The following is a 21,844-nucleotide window of genomic DNA, read 5'->3' on the forward strand; positions in this document are numbered from 1 at the left end:
TTCATGAAACCTGGTTGTTAAAAGTATGTATCACCACCCCCCACCCCAAACCTCTCTCTCTTCCTCTGGCTCTGGACATGTGAAGACATACCTGCTTCTCCTTTGCCTTCCACCATGACTGTGAGTTTCCTGAGGCCTCCCTAGCCAAGCTTCCTCTACAGCCTGCAGAACTATGAGACAAATAAACCTTTTTTTCTTTTTAAATTACCCAATCTCAGGTATTTCTTTATAGCAGTGCAATAATGGACTAATACAGTCTCCTCTCAGCCTTTCAAATGGGAAGCAAAAAGCAAGCCCTCTGCTACTGAATTTCTCCTCAACATATCTAGGGTTAGTATTTCCATGGCCCTCCTGCCTAAGGTGATCCTGTATCATTCCTGACTCCACCATTTATTCTCATCAAATCTATTATCTGGTAATCTAGACTTCAGCAATACAAAGCTTGTCTGAATATTCCAAACAGAGTCCTTAAAAATTCAACAAATCTCTGTCTATATTTTCAGCTCTTTCAAGTCAAAAGTATTTGACTTCAAATCAAAGTATCTATTATGAGGCTGGGTGTGGTGGCTTACACCTGTAATCCTATCACTTTGGGAAGCAAAATCGGGAAGATCACTTGAAGTCAAGAGTTTGAGACCAGCCTGGCCTACATGGTTAAACCTCGTCTCTACTAAAAATACAAAAATTAGCCAGGTGTGTTGGCAGGTGCTTGTAATCCCAGCTACTCAGGAGGCTGAGGCAAGAGAGTCGCTTGATTCCTAGAGACAGAGGTTTCAGTGAGTTGAGATTATACCACTGCACTCCAGCCTGGGTGACAGAGTGAGACTCTGTCACAAAACAATAACAAAAACAAACAAACAACACCAACCAAAAACGCACCTACTATGAGCTAAAGTATTTTTTTCAAAATTTAAGTTTTGTTTTTTTTTTTCCTCAAGGTTCTATTCACTCCTTTCTCAAGGAGGAGAAATATCATTTGTTAGGTGGCAAAAAATATTTGGAGAAATAAAAATATCTTAATTAAAAAAATCATTGAATCTTTGAATATTACCCTATGACAAATTTTACTGTAATCTTGCAGTAGTAACCAAAAAGACTTCAAGATATAAACTAAACTTTTTGATAACAAAGAGAGACAAAACTGTTGAAAAAAGAGAAAAATTAATGGGAATTTTAGAAAAGTGAAACACTATGGGACTCTCTTCAAATACGAGCATCCAATGTAAATAATCCACATGATGCAATACATTTGAAAAAACACAATTTAACAAATGAAGATCAAAACTATTAGCACTGAGATATTGTTCTTATACATCTGACTTCTATTTTATCTGAAACAAATATATTTTTCACATTAAAAAAAAAAAAAAAACAGTCTCTTCTAATCTTAGCTTTTCCAATAACCATCTTAAAGCCACCAAGAAAGGCTTTCTGTGAATCTGATTTAACTTTCTGAAACATTTATTTCCTTATGGACAGATGCAGTGTCCCCTTACCCTCTTTAAATAAAAAACTTCAGAGAAAATAAATTTAACAGAGTTTATTTGAGTAAAGAGTGACTCACAAATCACGCAGCACTCAGAACCAGAAAAGGTTCAGAAAGCTCCTCTCTGCAATATGGGCAGTGAGCATTTATATCGGAATCTGGAAGTAAGTACAGAAATAGCTGAAATGGTTATACGGAGGCATTTGTCTTATTTAGACATGACTTGATCCATTAGCTGCTAAGCTTTTGTGATTGGCTAAGATCCAGCTCTTTATTACAAAAATATATTCTCCTGTATTAGGTTTCGGTTTGTTTGCATACTAAGAGGTTGCAGTTCACTACATAGGAATGAAAGGTATGAAGATAGTCTCATGCCAAATATAATTTTAAAATTTCCACCTTTTGGTCAGCTTCTCAATCTTGAGAGATGGACCGAAACTTTGGGTAGTGAATTCACTGTGTCACCATTATAATGCACTTGTTTTGTCTCAGCATGGAACTCACAAGTCAGAACCTCAGTTCAGTTGAATGATTGTTTACATTCTTGCTGTTCTAGTCAAAGTGAGACCACTTAATGCATGATGTATCTCTGCATACAAACATTTAAGACTCTTACTAATTTCTGTTGCTGATTGTCTTATTATAGGAATTTTCAAAGGGAAGCTACTCAAAAGGTGTGAATGAGCCAGTCCAAATATCTGAGTCAGTAGGAAGGCAGAAGAGAGTAAGAAATTCTCTGCAGACCCTATGTAGGCCCTCAGGGGCTGAAAAGGAAGGCCACCTTGTGTTATTTGAATATGAGTCAGCTAAATTTGTTCACTCATAGGTCAGCAGAGCTTCTGAACAAGATTCAGTAGAAAATTAACTTTTTTTTTTGTCATCTTTTTGTAACATGCTGTAAGGGTATGCAGCCACAATTAGTGGAAAAGGATTTAATCCAACAGAATTATATAAGCAATTACATATACCAGATAGATAGTCCCCAGGTCTTGAGCACGTGATGCCTGGAAGCACAACATACCATTTGGAGGCATCTCTCAGATACGTTTTCTATATTCGGTGGTGGTTATGTTATTAATAGCAAAGCCATTGGCAGTGATGTCTAGAACATCAAAGATAGATTTCCACTGTTCTTTTGGTGCTTCAAGGTGATTGTCATTGGGAATGTGGACAGGCCTTAGTAATAGTGGAATTGTTTCCTGTTTTTGTTGTTTTTGTGTTTTTTGGCATTAGCCTACAAACTCAATAGTTGCTCTGGTGTTTTGCTACAGCATGAGCCTTTGCTAAAGCCATTGACTTATTATGGTCCCATTAGCTTTTCTGTGGGGAAAGGGAAAAAAATAGGACAACAACATATAAGAAAAAAGAAAAAAATGGCTGGGTGCAGTGGCTCATGCCTGTAATCTCAGCACTTTGGGAGGCAGAGGTGGGCAGATCATTTGAGGTGAAGAGTTCAAGACCAGCCTGGCCAACATGGTGAAACCCCTTCTCTACTAAATAATACAAAAAAAAAAAAAAATTAGCTAGGCATAATGGTGCATACCTGTAATCCTGGCTATTTTGGAGGTTGAGGAAGGAGAATTGCTTGAACCTGGGAGGTGGAGGTTGCAACGAGGCGAGATCCTACCACTGCACTCCAGCCTGGGTGACAGAGTGAGACTCCATCTCAAAAAAAAAATATATAAGGTTTTCATGATGGCAAAGAAGCTAAACCTTGATCTGTGATCTTTGAAAAGTTTTCCACATCTAGGATGTCCTTTAATTCTGGGGAGAAACTTTCCTGGTTAGTTTTACCTTAAGGTCTTCAACAATTTTACAGCTCCAAAAGTCTGAAAGGGAATACTTGAGTTGTGAGACAGACCTAAGATTCAAGGCCTTAATATTTTACTGCAGTATGGTTGGTAAGAACTTGGCATGGTCCCTTCCAACAAGGTTCAAGGGTAGTCTTTCCCTGATATCATTTCCAGAAGACCTAATCGCTGGGCTCTAGATTAGGAAGTTTGGTTGTCCTCAGTTGGTGGATTAAAAAAGCTTCTTTTATCTGGAGAAAACACACTCTGGCATAAAGCATTAAAGCCTTGCAATAGTTTGGCAAGTGACTGTCAGAGCTTTTCTATAATACAGAGCAAAGCTTCTATCCAACCAGAGAATATACAAACTACTATAAAAACATATTGATATCCCATTGATAGTGGCAATTAAATGAAATCTGTCTATCCAAATGGTCCACCAGGTGTCAGAAGTCCCACCTAAAGTTGTAATTTTTTTACCATGTTTATGGGCTTGAAAAACTAAACATTGGTTACAAACCATTTTTTGCAATTTTAGAACAGTTTCCCCTCCAATTTTTTGAACAACAATATATCATTTGATCTACTTTATGATGAAATATGGAGCACAGAGTTTTCATAATGGAAGCATTAAGAACTCAGGAAGAATCAAGCAAATGTCTTAGTTGAGTTCACACTTAACATTGAATTTATATCCTTTTAGATACCAATTTTGTTTTTCAAAATCAGATGCCTAGGACTACTTATTAAATAGATTATCATAGGTGACTTGACTTGGATCAAACTTCTGGAGTTTATTTCAGTTGCATATTCTAATAGTTTTAGTACTAAATAACTTAGCATAAAAACATACCAAGGCATTTTCTTGGTATTAAATTAATGGTTGTTCTGATTGATATTGGGTTAACAGTTTTATGATCCAAACAGTCTCCTAATTAGAGTTCTAGAAATTCTTACCCAGTCCAATGGTATAATCTTAAAGTTATGAGAAACCCGTACTTTTTAGAGTCATTTACATGAATCTTCTTAAAGACAAAACACTTTCATATTATAGTTGCTAAAAAAAGCTTCCAGTTAAGTACTAGAGTAAAATAATTAACTGACTTTGGATTACGATACTTAAATAGTTATGGTTAAATATCTTACTCAGGCTTATGATAATAATAATAATGTAATTGACAAGGAAGATTGGCTGTTTCTGTGGCATATAACATTTTATGATAATAACTAGAATTACGACTGATAATATTATTCCAGGACTATCAGACTTCCTGAAATTTAATATAATTTCTGGAATATACCTCAGTAGTATATTCATACCAACATAACAAAGAAGGGAAACATTCTTTTTTTTTTAACCCCTTAATGGTCTCCTTTTCTAGAATTTCAAAAGTGTTTGTGCACATTAATATGTGACTTTCACATGTAGCTTTTCTAATCCTGATTTACAGAGAGTTGACAGTACATCCAGTTGTGGTCCCTAAACAATTTTTGCTGCCCAACAGCAGTGACACCACAGGGCCAACATCCCATCTCTAATCTACGACTGGATATGAAACCCATATCAGGACCATGTCTCCCCACAAGTTCATGTCACTGACTCACTATGGGATGGAATCTAACTGAAGATGAGAGGGACTGAGGGAAGGCATGGTGAGTGCAAGCAAACATGTCAGGCAGAGTGAGGAGAACATTAGCAGCTCAAATGCCTGCCCATTTCAGAAAAGAAGGAACACAGAAATTGAGAATACCACTTTACCCAGTAAGAGCCAATCCTGACATATTTTTCTCCCCTCTTTTGGACTTCTTCTTTGGGTAACATGAGTCGTTAGAAGTCAATCCTGAATGTCAAAAGTATGTTATTTAATGCTTAGAATAAACACAGTCCCTTCCTGCACCACAACCACCCTCACGAGGAAGACCTCGCCATATGGACCGATGGTCCTCTGCTGCCCACTGTACCAGGGGAGTTGAAGGGACAATAAACTTTTACAAGAACCCAACAAATTCGTGTCTGACCTCTTTTTCAGAACTCCTTATGTTCTGGTTAAACCCAGTTCTATGCCGCAGCAGTGGGGAACTGGGCTGGACTGAGCTCCCCTTCAAGGCACAGACTAGGCCCTGACCAAACTTGATGCAGAGAATAACTCCCTTCCTGTCTCCAGCTTCATAGGCTGATCTCAGAAACAGAGGTCAATGAGCCATGATGTTCAATGCTGGATACAGATTAAAATCAACTTTAAAGATGAGCCCCAACCTGACTAATTGAATAGTGTAGTGTTACAGCACAAAAGGATATATGTGCAGAATGCCTAATGTGAAGACAGGGTTAAGCACCACTCACAGGGGCAAGCTCAGCACACCTCCCACCTTCTGGCTCTGCTCTCTCCTTGGGGTCTCATTGTCACCAATATCCAGACAGTGGGTGGCCAAGGAGAAGAAACATGCCAAACAGTCAATATGGACCAGACGTGGGGGTGAGGATGTGGCTGAAGTGGTGAATGGGGAAGCTTCCTATGCGTCTTCTCTGCTGTGGTTCTCCCTTTGCCCTCCTTGTCACCAGTTGCTCTTGCTTCTCTCCAACACCACCTTGTTCTGTCTGCCATGGCTCCAAAGCTTTCAGTCTCTCCCCTCACTCTCTTTCTGAGGTGCCTCCCCCTTTACTGTCCCTCTCCGTATTTTTTTCTCTTTTACCTCTTTGGAGATAGTTTTTCTCTAAATTGCTCTTTTTCTTTTCTGCTCCTACCACTTTTTTTTTCTCTCTTCCTGTCTTCTTGCAAATTTCTCACCCATCCTCTCATTTGCCATCTGTTTATGATTCTTCCTTATTTTCTTTCTTCCTTCTCAGGTTGTTTATGATTCTTAGTTACTCTGTGTCTCTCTCCTTACATTAGTTCATTTATTGTGTTACCATAAAGGAATACCTGAGACTGGATGACTTATAATGAAAAGAGGTTTAATTGGCTCACTGTTCTGCAGGCTGTACAAGCATAGCACCAACATTTGCCCTGCTTCTGGTGAGGCCTCAGAGAGCTTATAATCATAGCGGGAGGTGAAGTGGGAGCAGACAAGTCACATGCAAGAGAGGGAGCAAGGAGGGAAAGTATCACACTCTTTTAAACAACCAGATCTCTCATGAGCCAGAACTCATTGATCACCAAGGGTATGGTGCTAAGCCATTCATGAGGGATCTGCTCCCATGATCCAAAACCATCCCACCAGGTCCCGCCTCCAACAATGAGGGTTACATTTCAACATGAGATTTGGAGGGGACATACATTGAAACCATATTACACCTGATCCCCTTTACACATATTCAAAGGAGAAAGATGAAATAAAATGCCTGCATTCCAGAAAAGCACATTTCCAGCTGGATAGAGTTTGGGGCATAAGAGCATCGGATGGCACAAAACAGGCCCAGGTCACCTTTCTCAGCATGGATGGGTGATTGCAAAGGGAAGGCCTAAGAGACAGAAGGACCTGGCCTGAGAAAGAGAAAGATATGAAGTGAGGGCCAGAGAAGGGGTGTCTCAAGTCAGGGGTGGAGTCTGCAGAATCCCAGGACCGGGAAGAGAACACCAACACTCCTGGATTGGGGCTGCGGCACTGCCCTCCAGTGGCCGGCAAGGGGAAGTGTGCATGGCTCAAGGGACGTTACCCCACCTCTCTGGTGAAGTTTTTTGATTGTTTTGTTTTGTTTTTAATAATTTCAACTATTATTTTAGATTCAGGCAGGACATGTGCAAGTTTGCTCCATGGGTATATTGTATGTATACTATATGACACTCAGGTTAGGGTTACACATGATCCCATTACCAAGGTAGTGAATATAGTACCCAATTGGAAATTTCTCAGTCCTTGCCCCCTCTGTCTCTTCCTGCTGTAGTAGCCTCCAGTGATTTTGCTCACATCATTATGTCCATGTGTACCCAATGTTTAGCTCCCACTTATAAGTGAGAACATGAAGTATGTGGTTTTCTGTTCCTGCATTCATTTGCTTGTGATAATAGCCTCCAGCTGCATCCACGCTGCAGCAAAGGACAGGATTTCATTCTTTTTCATGGTTGTGTAATATTTCATGGTGTATATGTACCACATTTTCTTTATCCAATCCACCACTGATGGGAGCACCTAGGTTGATTCCATGTCTTTGCCTTTATGAATAGTTCTATAATGAACACATGAATGCATGTGTCCCTTTGGTAGAACAATTTATATTCCTTTGGATATATACTCAGTAATGAAATTGCTGCGTTGAATGGTAGTTCTTGTTTAAGGTCTTTGAGAAAATAAACTGCTTTACACAGTGACTGAACTAATTTACATTCCCACCAACCCTATTCTCTGCATCTTCATCTTGGTGAAGACTTTAAACAGAAGGGTTAGGGGAAGAGTTTAGTAAAGGATCTTAAGCAGAAAAATGATGCAAAGGAAGTGTCCATATGGCCTGAACACAGAAACTTAGAGGAAGAGGTCAGCCTCAGAGCAATTTTAACTGGAAGCAAAACAACCTCCCGGCTCTCATGGCGACATCTGAGTTTAGTTGTGGTGGAGAGGCAGTGCATGCAGGGCCTTTAGAGTCAGTAGTGATCCTGAGATCCTGGGGATGGAGAGCAGAGATTTGTGAAAAGCTGATTACAACTACATAGAGGAAAAGCAGGCTCTGGAGTGTGATCCTTGCTCCATGTTATCTGCTTCCCTAAACATCAGTTCTTATTTGACAAAGCTCCTCATGCAAATTTAACAACGTCAAATTAGTCTAATTAGTTTAACATCTCTCTTTTCATAAGGAGGAGAGAGAATAAATTTTTGAAAGCTTTTGCAGGGGCCCTCTGGAAGATTGTAAAGTTAGTCCGAGTAAAAAAGACATAATTTAGAATTGGATTTTGGCAAGTTTGTCAAAAAATTAGATGTAAAACACTCGATTAAATAGGATTACAAGTCTCTCTGATAGTAGTCATTTATTTAACCAGAGTGATAATTAAGACTTCAAAGGCAAATATGTGAAGTTACATAATTATAGAAAAATCTTAGCTCTTTTAATAGAGAGGATACAGTTTTCTTAAGTAACCAAAGACCTAACAAACTAAGAACAGACCAATACTCTAAGAAAACTTTCTAGCCATGTACTTTCAGTAGTAAGTTTGATCCTTTTCTTTTTCTGTAACTGTCTTAGTTTATTTTGAAGCACTGTAAAAGAATACCTAAGAATGGGTAATTGGTAAAGAAGAGATTTATTGCCTCACGGTTCTGGCAGATAGGAAGTTCAATATCAAGGGCCCAGCAGGTTTGGCAATTCTAATTCCAAGATGTCACCTTGAAGCTACATCCTTAGGAGAGGAAGAATGCTTTGTCTTCACATAATGAAGACACAAGGGCATAGAGGCAAAAGAGAGATGAATTAGCCCTTTTACAGAGGCATGAGGGATCTGCCCTCACCTGTCTATGGCCTAATCACTGACCAACGGTCCCACCTCTTAATAATATTATAATGACAATTAAGTTTCAACAATTTAATTGTTGAAATTAAACAATTAAATTCAACAACAAAGTTTTGGATGACACAAACATTCAAACAAGAGCATCAACATATACACACATATGTGTGTATATATATACACACATATGTGTGTATATATATGCATATATGTATATATATATATACGTGTGCGTGTGTGTATATATATATACACATATGTGTGTATATATATACATATATGTATATATATATATACGTGTGCATGTGTGTATATATATATATATATATCTCCACTCAGATCTTAGCCAGCTTTGCTACACATAGAGTTTATTTTCCAAAATTTCTCTTCCACGTATCTTCTAGAAATTTCTTATATCTATTCTGTTTGTCCTATGCTATTTCTATTTTCCGTTGTGGAACAATCAATCATTCTGTTTTGGGGAAAAATATTTATTTTTTTCTTAGCAAAGATATATCCTTCATACTTTATAACTTCATGTACCAAAAACATGTCTTACTTTTCTCAAGTACAGAGTTGTTTTTCTTAATATTTCTAGTTTTAACTGTCTGTCAAACTAGCATTTTATAGACTGGCAAATCTATGAATCATAATTCCCAGAAGCATGTACTTCTTCATATTACATTTTTCAATGTGACACAGGACATGTTTGCTAACAGACCCAAATATCTTTAGTTCTTCTGTAATAAGAACATTCAGTAATTAATGTTTCAGTATTTAAACTTACTTAGAAACTAACTAGATATTCAATTATTATCTATCATTTAATTTAGCGAACTTCTAAGGTTGTAAGTGATCAAGGAGATTTGGGAAGCTGCTTTTTTTTTTTTTAGACAGAGTCTCACTCTTATTGCCCAGGCTGGAGTGCAATGCTGCTATCTCAGCTCACCGCAGCCTCTGCCTCCTGGGTTCAAGCAATTCTCCTGCCTCAGCCTCCTGAGTAGCTGGAATTACAGGCACCCACAACCATGCCTGGCTAATTTTGTTTTGCATTTTTAGTAGAGACAAGATTTCGCCATGTTGGCCAGCCTGGTCTCGAACTCCTGACCTCACGTGATCTGCCCACCTCGGCCTCCCAAAATGCTGGAATTACAGGCATGAGCCACGGCGCCCATCCAGGAAGCTATTTTTAAGTAGGCATATTATAACACAAAATAAAGGTGGCCATTATCAAATTATTTCCCTCTTAGCCATTTTTACAGAATGTGATTGTTAGGCAGCCATCACAAAAGCAAGATTCTTAAAATGTTATATATTTGGGTTTGTTGTTTTATTGCTGTCCTTAATGTATATAAAGTAAGGACACTGCACTTTCACTTGCACATTTCTTATGTTAAAACTCATAATTCTATAGCCTTATATGTGTAGAAAACATTTCAAATTAGTTCCTAACTTTCTAAAAGTTTAAGGAATACTTAGCTTTTATAAGTGTTATAAAATAGAGCCAATTAAACAGAGATGTTTTATAAATTAATTTTGGCAACATCATCTGGCGGTAGAAACTATTCCATATCCTTAACACACATACAGAGACACAAACGTAGAGACAGAAACAAATCTTACAACTTTCATTTAAAATCAGGTACTATAATGTAAAACACTAATTTATAGAATAATAGCTAAATATAAATTATGTTTTTAGAAATGGGATAAATTAAGTTTACCTATATAGATGGTCAAAGCTTTCTAGTAATAATTGTTGAAAAAAGAAGAGTTTTCATGTGCCAGTTTTCAAATAGTTTCCTTTTGTCTTTCTCTTTTCTTATTCTACTTTTGGCGAATCATCTCTCTCAAATTTGCATTTCCAAAGGGATGGCTCTTAGGAAAACATGTATCAAAGGCATAGAGCTTAGACTCCAGACTTAAATACTATCATTTGTTGAAACAAAGAAAGAGGGGTATATGTAAAGGCCTAGTTTAGACAAGATGTCTGCAGAGAAAAAGTACCTTAAAGTTAAGGCTAGTTATGTAGATTTAAGCTCATGCTTTTTCTTTGTGAGAGTTTCTAGTAATTTTAGTCATCCTTCTTTTCCTGATGCAGGGAGGGAGTCATACTTACAAATGGAGTTTTATTTGATAGAAGAAAATCTCTCTTAGAAAGAATATTAAAATAACCAGGTGAGGGCCGGGCTCAGTGGCTCACACCTGTAATCCCAGCATTTTGGGAGGCCAAGGCAAGTGGATCACCTGAGGTCGGGAGTTCGAGACCAGCCTGACTAACATGGAGAAACCCCATCTCTACTAAAAATATAATATTAGCCGGGCGTGGTGGCACATACCTGTAATCCCAGCTTCTCAGGAGGCTGAGGCAGGAGAATCACTTGAACCTGGGAGGCGGAGGTTGTGGTGAGCCAAGATGGCTCCATTGCTCTACAGCCTGGGCAACAAGAGCAAAACTCCATCTAAAAAAAAAATAAAAATAAAAAAAATAAAAACCCAAAACAAAACAAATCAGTTGAATGCAGGAGAGGTGCATCTCCAAGGCTAATTCAGCTATATATGCACCTTCCTAACCCAGCTTCTGTTTTAACTAGATTACAGAGTGCAGGGCAGAGCTCAGTAATGAATAGGGTAGACAAAGCACTTCCTATGCCCAGACTCAGCATGGATAGGCCAAAACGTTTTACTAATAGTGTTTCTAGTCTTACCTTATACTCAAGACTAGTTCATTCTTTTTCTGTTTACAAATTTGAATGACAGACCAATCAGGATTATTTTTCTTTTGAGAAAATACTTGGGGATATATTCTAATAAATTGTTTGATACTTTTCTAGCCCCCATCCCTCCTTTTTTGGGGGGGTCCGTGCCTGAAAGATTGAATGGTTAGGTCTTTTATATCTTTATTAGGTACCTCTCATTTGAATTTAGCTATCCATTTACAGGCTTCACCATGTTAATAAAAGGCTGTGGAATGTTAAAAGGAGAACTTTATTTTCTTAAAGCTATCTGTAGACTGGGAAGATGCAGGCTTTTGTGCGAAACGAAAGTGTGTTCCAAGGAGCAAGCAGGGTGTAGAAAATTATAAAGGCAAAACCTGGGCTCAGTGTGGTGGCTCACAGCTGTAATCCCAGCACTTTGGGAAGCCGAGGTGGGCAGATTGCTTCAGGCCAGGAGTTTGAGACCAGCCTGAATAACAAGGAGAAACCCCATCTCTACTACACACACACACACACACACACACACACACACACACACACACGCAAAAGCCAGATGTGATGGCACATGCATGTAGTCCCAGCTACTCGGGAGGCTGAGGCAGAAGAATCACTTGAACCTGGGAGGCAGAGGCTGCAGTGAGCTGACATAGTGCCACTGCACTCCAGCCTGGGTGACAGAGGAAAACTCTGTCTCAAAAAACAAAACAAACAAACAAAAAAACCCTGCAAGGTGTTGGGGGCTGGGGGGCGGATCAGGCGTAGTGTCCAAATTGGATGGCCTTTAAACAATGAATCTCTCCTCCTTGGTTGGCCTCAGGTGAGCTGGTTGGTGGTCATCTGGGAATATTCAGCTGCAGTTTATCTCAGCACCAACAAAAAGAACTGGTTTTGTTTGATTGCAGAAGAGGTAGTCTTGTGATACCTTTACAACAGCTTTCTGAGAACAGAGACTCATTATCTCAACATTCAAGGTATGTGGCCACTCTCTCAACCTGCTATGGCTGCCTGATTCTGCTTTTAACTTTAGCCACAAGGAGTTCATTTTAACTTTAGCCCCAAGGAGTTCATTTTGTCTGCTGGCCAGAACATACTTTAACAGCCAGGTCCCTGCATCATGGGAATAAATTGGCAGAGATCAAAAAATCCTAGATTATAAACTCCAGTGAGAATTTAAAATTCATTAGCAACTTTCTTCCCAGACAGGGAAATCTTTCAATATTTCTCTGAGCTCAAGATTCATTTGCCCTTTGTAAACAGTCTTTTAGAGAGGTAAATTTTTAATTCTACTTTAGAAGGCTATGCATGCCAATCAAAAATACATACCACTGCTGACACCAGGTCTGTTAATCAAAAAAATTTACACAAATAAATTCAACAGCATTTTATTTTAGCAAAGAATAATTCATAAATTGGGCAGAACTCAGAATCAAAAGAGGTTCAGAGAACTCTGCTCTGCAATATGGATAGTGAATATTTAAATCAGAACACAAAAGTAAAGTACAGAAATAGCTTGATTGGTAGTGAAGAAACTGAAACTGGAACAGACCAATATTGAGTTCCAAAATTGAGTCAGTAATAAAAATTCTACCAACCAAGCAAAGCCTCTGACCAGATGCATTTACAGTTGAATTGCACCAAATGTACAAAGAAGAGATGGTACCAATTCTACTGAAATTATCCCAAGAAATCGAGGAGTAGCAATTCCTTTCTAATTCATTCTATGAAGCCAGCAACACTCTGATACCAAAGCCTGGCACGGACAAAACAACAACAAAAATAAAATTGCAGACCAATATTCCTGATGAACATAGATGCAAAAATCCTTAACAAAATACTAGAAAACCAAATCTGGCAGCACATCAAAGAGTCAATTCACCACCATCAAGTAGCTTCATTTCTGGGATCCAAGGTCCGTTCAACATACACAAATCAATAAATATCATTAACCATATAAACATAATTAAAAACAAAAATCATATGGTCAACTGAATAAACTCAGAGAAATCCTTCAATAAAATCCAGCACCCCTCTATCATAAAAACCCTCAACAAACTAGGCCTCAAAACAAGGTACCTCAAAAGAACATACCTCAAAATAATAAGAGCTGCTCATGTCTGCAATCCCAGCACTTTGGGAGTCTGGAGGCAGGTGAATTGCCTGAGCTCAAGAGTTTGAGACCAGCCTGGACAACATGGTGAATCCCTGTCTCTACATAAAATACAAAAACTAGCTGGGAATGGTGGCGCATGCCTGTGTTGCCAGCTACCCAGAAGCTGAGGTGGGAGGATTGCTTGAACCTGAGGAAGTCAAGGCTGCACTGAGTTGTGATTTTGACAATTACACTCCACTTTACGTGACAGAGCAAGACCCTATCTCAAAGTAATAATAATAGCCATCTGTGACAAACCCATAGCCAACATCACACAAAACAGGCAAAAGATGGAAGCATTTCCTTGAGAGCTGGAACAAGAAGAGTGACACTCTCACCACTCCCATTCAACATAGTACTGGAAGTCCTAGCCAGAGTGATCAGGCAAGAGAAAGAAATAAAAGGCATTAAATAGAAAAAGAAGAAGTCAAACTATTTCTCTTTGTTGACGATATGATTCTATACCTAGAAATACCCTGCCAAAAGATTCCTCAAACTCAGAAATTACTTCAGTAAAGTTTCAGGATACAAAATCAATGTACAAAAATCAGTATCATTTCTATACACCAACAACATCCAAGCTGAGAGCCAAATCCAGTACATATTTCCATTTACCATAACCATACACGCACACAAAATACCTAGGAATTTATCTAACCTAGGATGTGAAATATTTCTATAAGGAGAATTACAAAACACTGCTGAAAGAAATTGGAGATGATACAAATGAATGGAAAAACATTCCATGCTCATGGGTTGGAAGAATCAGTATGGTTAAAATGACCATATTGGCCAAAGCAATCTACAGATTCAACACTATTCTAATCAAACTATAAACATAATTTTTCACTGAATTTCATTTGTTTTAATAAATATATATAATTGCAGATTAGTATTATATATGTAAAATAAAATCAAGTGTCTTACTATTTATTGATAACTATCATGAACAAAACTTGTAGGTGGTTTACTAGGCCTCTTGTATGTTAATTGAAAGAGTGACATCTTGGACTTCATCACATGTAGCGAGAGAAAATATTCTTGGATGAGGAGCACTTTAACAAATTCAATATTACAACACACTGTTGAACCCCTATTGATCTCCTGAAATAATATGTAATTATTGTTCTTATCTCTTAGAGAAAATAATGTTTACATATGATGTGTTGTTTTTGCAGAATAACTATTTGCTAAGCCACCATTAACAAAGACCTATGAACAGAGATAGTTAGATAATATAACACATTGGTATTTTGTTCCAATTCCTCCCTAGCCATATATTCTCTTCTGACAGGGAAACAAAATTTAGAAACAATTCTTTCAACAAAGCACACTTCAACTTGCAAATGACCAACTCATAGTCCGTGGCAGTGATGAAAACAAGTTACATGGAAGGGCTCAACAGCAGTATAAATAATAACAAATTATGAAAAAATGCATTTGCTTTCTTGATATCTGCATAATATTCTACTGCCAAACATATTCTTGCTAAAAAATGCCAAAACCTAAAATTCTACTACTATTGAAACCATCGAAGTCTTCATGAGGCAAATGATGCGTGAAAACGAATTCCTTAAAACACATTCTGTCCTAGCAGTAGGCAATAGACAGGCATGACGAGCATATGTGGTTAAGTCCTCTTTGAATTTCTTTATAGTTTTTCTAATTACTAGCTGTGACCAGAAATTTTGGGAATATTTAGTCACAGACAATGAGGAAAGAAAACAACCAAATAAAGCAAGTATAAAAACCAATACACTACATGAAAATATGCTACTTTCCTCTCTGTGACTAATCTACTAATTGTGAAAGCTCTCTAAGATTTTCAGGACCAAAAAAAGTCAATTTTCTGATTTTTCAGGACTTATTTAATAACACTGATTTGCTATCTCTTATACAGTGTACCTCATTATCTCTCAAATCTGCGTAATCACAGAATGCTTGATTAAGGAATGGAAGCTTCGAGTGTAATGGATATGCAAGCATGATTAGCTGTAGGAGGAGATCTGTAATTATGTGGTGTATAAATATACATCTATATACTTTAAACCTTAACAATAAACACAACAAAATCTTGACATTTATTTTAAAATTCTTCCAATCATAATTTCAAAAAGGAAAACAGCAGTACCTTTAAAAGAGTCATAAAATCCCTTAATCACACTCTTCCAGAGGGTAAATTTACAATATAATTTAAAATTTATACTCACTATAAAAGATATTGATAATTTTTAAAAAGGCAGCGGGGGTCTTTGGTTCCCACCCAGGTATTTTTGTGCTATGAGCCCCGAATATCCCATTTATTCAGAAAGCAGAGTGAATCCTGATGGGATGTATGTCTTAAATCTCTGTGGTTCACATCATTTTCACTGTTTTTAAAACTAGTACCTTCTTTACCTTTCTCCTCCATTACTCCATACTCTCTTGTACAAATCCCTGTAAACACGAATCATCCTATGACTGCCTCCAAATATCAATGTGAACTTCAAACTCTCCAATTGTATAAAATAAGAATGATAAACTTTGTATTAAATCTATCCATAATAGATATGAAAAGCTGATTAACTAAATCCAAAGTTCAATCTAACTCTAAACACCCTAAAAATTACATTATAACAGAATTAGAAATTTAATTTATATGAGTGAAACTTTTTCATGTCCTAGATGACAAGTACTTATCTAATTATTTAAATTTAGACTGTAAAGATATTTTACTATTATAAATATTTCTCCACAAAATGTGATATAATGTTTATATCTTTGTATGTTTTCTATTACATACACTGAGAAAGAAAACTGACAACCACTGATAACAAAAATTCTTTGTGCTAAAGGATTATAAGAGATTTTAACTGTGATAATTTAAATAACACTTCTTAAGCAAATTTCTAAAAACAATGTAAAAATATATTTTAAAAAATATTTGTTTTTAATACAGTTGTTTTTGAAGAAGGAGAAGTTAACACATTTAATTCAATCACTTCCTTCCCTTTTTATTATTATGAACCACATAGTACTTAGTTCTTTATAGTCCAAACTTTACTGAAGCAAACCTAAGAAAAATTTAAATGTCATCTTAATTTCCCACCTCACAAAAGGTTTTCTGTAATTGGGAAAAGTGATAGTGAATTTCTTGCCAGGTCATTCAGGTGATTCTCTGGAGTGAGCTGATGCTTATGGTTTATGAAAAGCCTTATGTGCAAGATCAACAACCTATATAAAGAAGGGCAAGAACGAAACACCTGGAGTTACCAAATGCAATGCTAATTAGATCTATGATCTTACACAATTACTATCATGCTTATCTAGTGGAAGAGGAAAGATTGTAAAATACTAAGCAATGAATCAACAGTTCTGTCTGTAGTAATCACATTTTTCTAATGTTAATATTATTCTTAACAAAAAGAAAGAAGAAGGAGGAGAAGGAGGAAAAGACAGAAGAATAAGGAAGATGAGGCCGGGCGCGGTGGCTCACGCTTGTAATCCCAGCACTTTGGGAGGCCGAGGCGGGCGGATCACGAGGTCAGGAGATCGAGACCACGGTGAAACCCCGTCTCTACTAAAAATACAAAAAAATTAGCCGGGCGTGGTGGCGGGCGCCTGTAGTCCCAGCTACTCGGAGAGGCTGAGGCAGGAGAATGGCGTGAACCCAGGAGGCGGAGCTTGCAGTGAGCCGAGATTGTGCCACTGCACTCCAGCCTGGGCGACAGAGTGAGACTCCGTCTCAAAAAAAAAAAAAAAAAAAAAAAAAAAAAAAAAGAAGAATAAGGAAGATGAAGAAGGTAAAAGTGAATGAGAGGGTTATCCCCAATAATGACACAAACAAATACAAAACACAAAAGTTTCTGTTTTCTTAGTATACATTATTTTATTTTTGGGGGGTGATTTTTTCTTTTCTTTCATATACTTATTTATTTATTTATTTATTTGGTTTTTGAGTTAGGGTCTTGGTCTGTTGCCCAGGCTGAAGCACAGTGGCATAATCACAGATAACTACATCCTTGACCCCCCAGGCTCAGGTGTTTCTCCCACCTCAGCCTTCTGGGTAGCTGGGACTACAGGTGCATATCACCATGCTTGGCTAATTTTTGTATTTTTTTGTAGAGATAGGGTTTCGCCATATTGCCCAGGCTGCTCTCGAACTCCTGGGCTCAAGTGATCTTCCCAACTCAGCTTCCCAAAGTGCTGGGATTACAGGTGTGAACCGCCACATCTAGCTGGGTAATTTTTCTTTAGGCACTATACAAACTCTTTTTGTGTGTTAGCTCATTTAATTCTCATGTCATCTACATATGCAGGCATTATTATACCTGAATTACAGATAAGACACTATGGCTTTGGTGAGAAACTTTATAGTTATCTGTGTCATTTTATTGCAGAACTTGAATTAATATTTATCTCTGTCAGACTCTAAAATTTGTGCTATTGAACTCTACATTTTTGTACATTCTTGGATGATGTCAGCCCACTATAACTTATTTTAGTAAAATAAAACGTAAATTGTTTGAGGCTATAAATTTTTGTTCATTTCACCTACAGATAAAACTTGAGAACAACATTTATAAACTCAGCTAAGTTTTTCTTCCTCAAGTGACAAGCATACATAAAAATAAAATACGAGAAAGTTAAAAGTAAAAAAAATTATTACAAGGAACGGTTTCTATTACTATATTTAATGGAAATGTTTGGTCAAATACTATTTTGCATAATATTACTTTAATGTATGTGTCAGCATTAGAAGGGTGTCTTCTGTCTAAATCAATGTGCATTTAAAATGTCTTACAATGTTTTTGAAAATAAACTTTCAGACGGCTTAAAAGAATAACTATAGGAAAATGGCATAATTAAAAGGTTTTTCTACTGCTTGAGAGTTAAAGTAAAATAATTCTTCAAAATTAAAATTGTTACCTATTAAGACCATATGCTGCACAAGATATTCTTGTTGATGTCAACGGGAGTTCCAATGAGGATGTGGGCAACATATGGGCCTGGCATTTTGTTAATTAAAAACAATGTTTTGTTACATTGATGTGTGTTCCAAAGAGAGATTCCTAGAGTATAACACCAAGTTGCCGAGTTTAGTGTTTTAGGAGGTTGGCAGTTACACAGTTCAGTGTTAGACTTGAAACGCAAAGATGTAACTTTCATGTTGCACTCAAACATTCTATTTTTAATAATAATAATAATAATAAACCTTAGTTGAAAATTTTTGTTGTGATAGCTGGAATTAATTCCAGATAATTTCCAAGTCTACTGAAAATTGAATACTACATTTTAAAGGTTAGAATTGAGGACTGAACACTTATAGGACACATTTTTATAGCTTTTAAGTATATGCAGGGTTCTTTTTGGTAGATTTATTGCAAAAACAATTCTGATTCTTCATGTTTCTCATTATCCATATTGCATTGTGACTTTGCAGCCACTATCCATGAAAGGAGTCTATTCCTCTATACACTAAATTTGAGACAGACTTGTGACGTGGCTTTGTCTAAGAGCATCATCTAAAAGTTTAAAAAATAGCCAGGTACAGTGGCATGCAACTGTTGTCCCAGCTACTCAGGAGGCTGAGAGGGGAGGATCGCTTGAGCCTGGGAGGCTGAGTCTGCAGTGAACCACAATTGTGCCACTGCACTCCAGCCTGGGTGACAGAGAAGGACTGTCTCCAAACAATAAAAAATAAAATTAAAAAAATAAGAAGATGATTTAAATAATGATGTCCCAATGTCAAAGTTGGGTCTAAAAGTCTTCATTGCCTTCTTCTTTCTTTTTCTTCTATTGGCCTCCTGCTTAGGCTGAACTGCTGGAGTTTGTGTGGAGCAGATCCAAGTCAGTTTAGTTGTTCCCTAAAACCCCAGAAACAGGAAAGAGCCTAGCAGAGATCAGTTAAGCTTCATTGCTAACCTTCAGATGCATTGGTGCGAACCAACTTGAAGCACAGTTCAGGAAGCCAGTAAGCTTGTGAGCAATAATAAATGCTTATTGTTTAAACCACTGAGTTTTGGAGTCATTTTGTTATGTAGCATTATTATGATGATATACTCCTACAACATTACTTCTTCTCCCTCAAATACATGGCACATCACTTATTGAATTAGCATCAGTTTTCAAAAACCAGAGAACAACAATGCATAAAGAAAACTAGTCATATAGAACTCAAAGCTAGGAAATGTGACCTTTAATGCTTACATGTATGTACTACAATGAGAGCAGAGTACAGTCCTTTATAGCACAACTTTTGGACTCAGATATATCTAAGTTTCAATCTTAGCACAACTATTTACAGAATGCCTCTGTCAGTCTAGAACATATGGCCCTCTGCTCTCTCCTGAGATTGACTCTGATTGTTGCTATTGCTGCTGCTTCAGACTAAATAGAAGTAAGTTGTTTCATGAACAGATTTTCAAAAAGAAACTGACACTTAAATAATTCATTTTTGGTCTTGACTTTTGCCTACATAGAGTATTGATCTTAAAGCCAAAAGACATCTTGTCTACCTCTTGTTAACTGTTGGATATCATTGCAAGGAGAAAGGATATGAGTGAAAGAGGCAAGGCTTATGTTACATTTGATAAAAGCAATTGTTGAAAATCCATGCTTTTAGAAAGGCTTCTACTATTTATGAATGTGGAATGTCACTAAACAGTTAGCCTATTGAGGAAAAATGTGTATCTCATCAGGGAAAAAAAAAGACACTACACAGATACCAAAAAAAAAATGCTTTTGCTGTTAACAATAACCCAAAGCAATCATCAGTGTTAATACTTTTTATTCTGCACAGATTTATGTGTCATTCATTTGTCTTGAGGCAGCAAAAGGCCTTAGAAGACCACATGAGTTAAGCACACTACACTTTCAGATACTGTGAATGAAAAATGCATGTAGATTACTCTACATTCCAAAAAATAATTTTAATGTAATGTATAGCTTTTGCTAAAGTTCACTGACACCTAGATAGTTGAAAAATGTCTCTTTCCAAGGGTGTGAACATGTCAATTCAACTGCTTGGCACAATGTGGAGAAGAAATGTTGGTATTTTTGTCCCTTCTAGGTGTTCAGGGCAAGATTCTCAATAGTACAAAAACTTAGAAATAATAAGAGTTGGAGACAAAGTGTATGTGGCTGCAACATAAGAAGTCATCAGTAATAGAATATGAAAGTGAGAAGGGCCAACGGTACCATAATAGATAACAATTAGAAAGTTAACTTATAAAAAGATTTGTTGGACCTCTGCTAGAAACCAAAGTTGGTAATATATGTCAAGGGACAAAATTTCCCAGTTATTCTGGACTGCATAAATGACCTACATGATACATATTTCTTTCCTTCCTCCCTCCTTTCCCTTCCTCCCTTCCTCCCTCCTTGTTCCTTCCTGCCTGCCTTCCCTTCCTCCTTCCTTCCTTCTTTCCTTCCTTCCTTCCTTCCTTCCTTCCTTCCTTCCTCCCTCCCTCCCTCCCTTCCTTCCTTCCTCCCTTCCTTCCTCCCTCCCTTCCTTCTTTCCTTCCTTACTTCCTCTCTTTTCTTTCTTTCTTTCTTTCTTTCTTTCTTTCTTTCTTTCTTTCTTTCTTTCTTTCTTTCTTTCTTTCTTTTTTTCTTTCTTTTTATTTTATTTTCTTTCCAGAAAACATTAATAAGATGGGTCATGTGCCTGTTATCTGGTGTTTAAATAGAAGGGAATTATTTTCGTCCATATCATGTGGCTCGGTTCCCCCAAATGTTGTTTGGATCAGAGAGACAAAAAAAAATTTTTCCAAAATGTTTGCCAAGATGTAGTGTCTCTAATTGACCGTCAATCTTCAGTGGACTACAACAGTGTTTATGCATAATGAGTTCCTGGACTCATGCCCTTTTAATAATTCAACATACAGGAAGGCACATATATCTGGCAAGCATCCAACACATACAAAAAAATCAAGTCTTCTCGGGGTATCCAAAGATAGTCTCAGAAGAAAGCTATTACTTTGTCTTAGGAAATTCCCTACTTAAAATAGACTTTTTTTTTTTTTTTTTTTTTTTTTTGCATACCTTGTTAGTTGTGACTTTTAAAGAAACTAAATGTCATCATATTCTGGCTATTATAGTTACATTGTTCTGGATATAGTACATTTATTAAAGAGAGTATGTAGAGTTCATTACTTTCTATGTGCTAATATATAAAATGCACATACTTCATATCTTATAGTTGCATTTCAAACCAATTTTTAGTGTTCACCTTATAAAAATTCTGACTATTTTTCTCTCAAATAAGTGAATTAAAAGTAAAA

General features: G+C 37.0%; 1 long non-coding RNA gene across 1 annotated transcript; it reads left to right on the top strand.

Moving 5' to 3' along the window:
* Positions 1–12,254: 12,254 nt before the first annotated feature.
* On the top strand, positions 12,255–19,565 carry LOC134731799 (uncharacterized). The gene is made up of 3 exons (XR_010114387.1): positions 12,255–12,402; positions 16,987–17,362; positions 19,375–19,565. It is a non-coding gene; the product is annotated as an uncharacterized lncRNA (long non-coding RNA).
* The last annotated feature ends 2,279 nt before the right edge of the window (positions 19,566–21,844 follow it).

The sequence above is a fragment of the Symphalangus syndactylus genome, chromosome 11 (genome assembly GCF_028878055.3).
Source record: "Symphalangus syndactylus isolate Jambi chromosome 11, NHGRI_mSymSyn1-v2.1_pri, whole genome shotgun sequence".
In the NCBI taxonomy this organism is placed as follows: Eukaryota; Metazoa; Chordata; class Mammalia; order Primates; family Hylobatidae; genus Symphalangus; species Symphalangus syndactylus.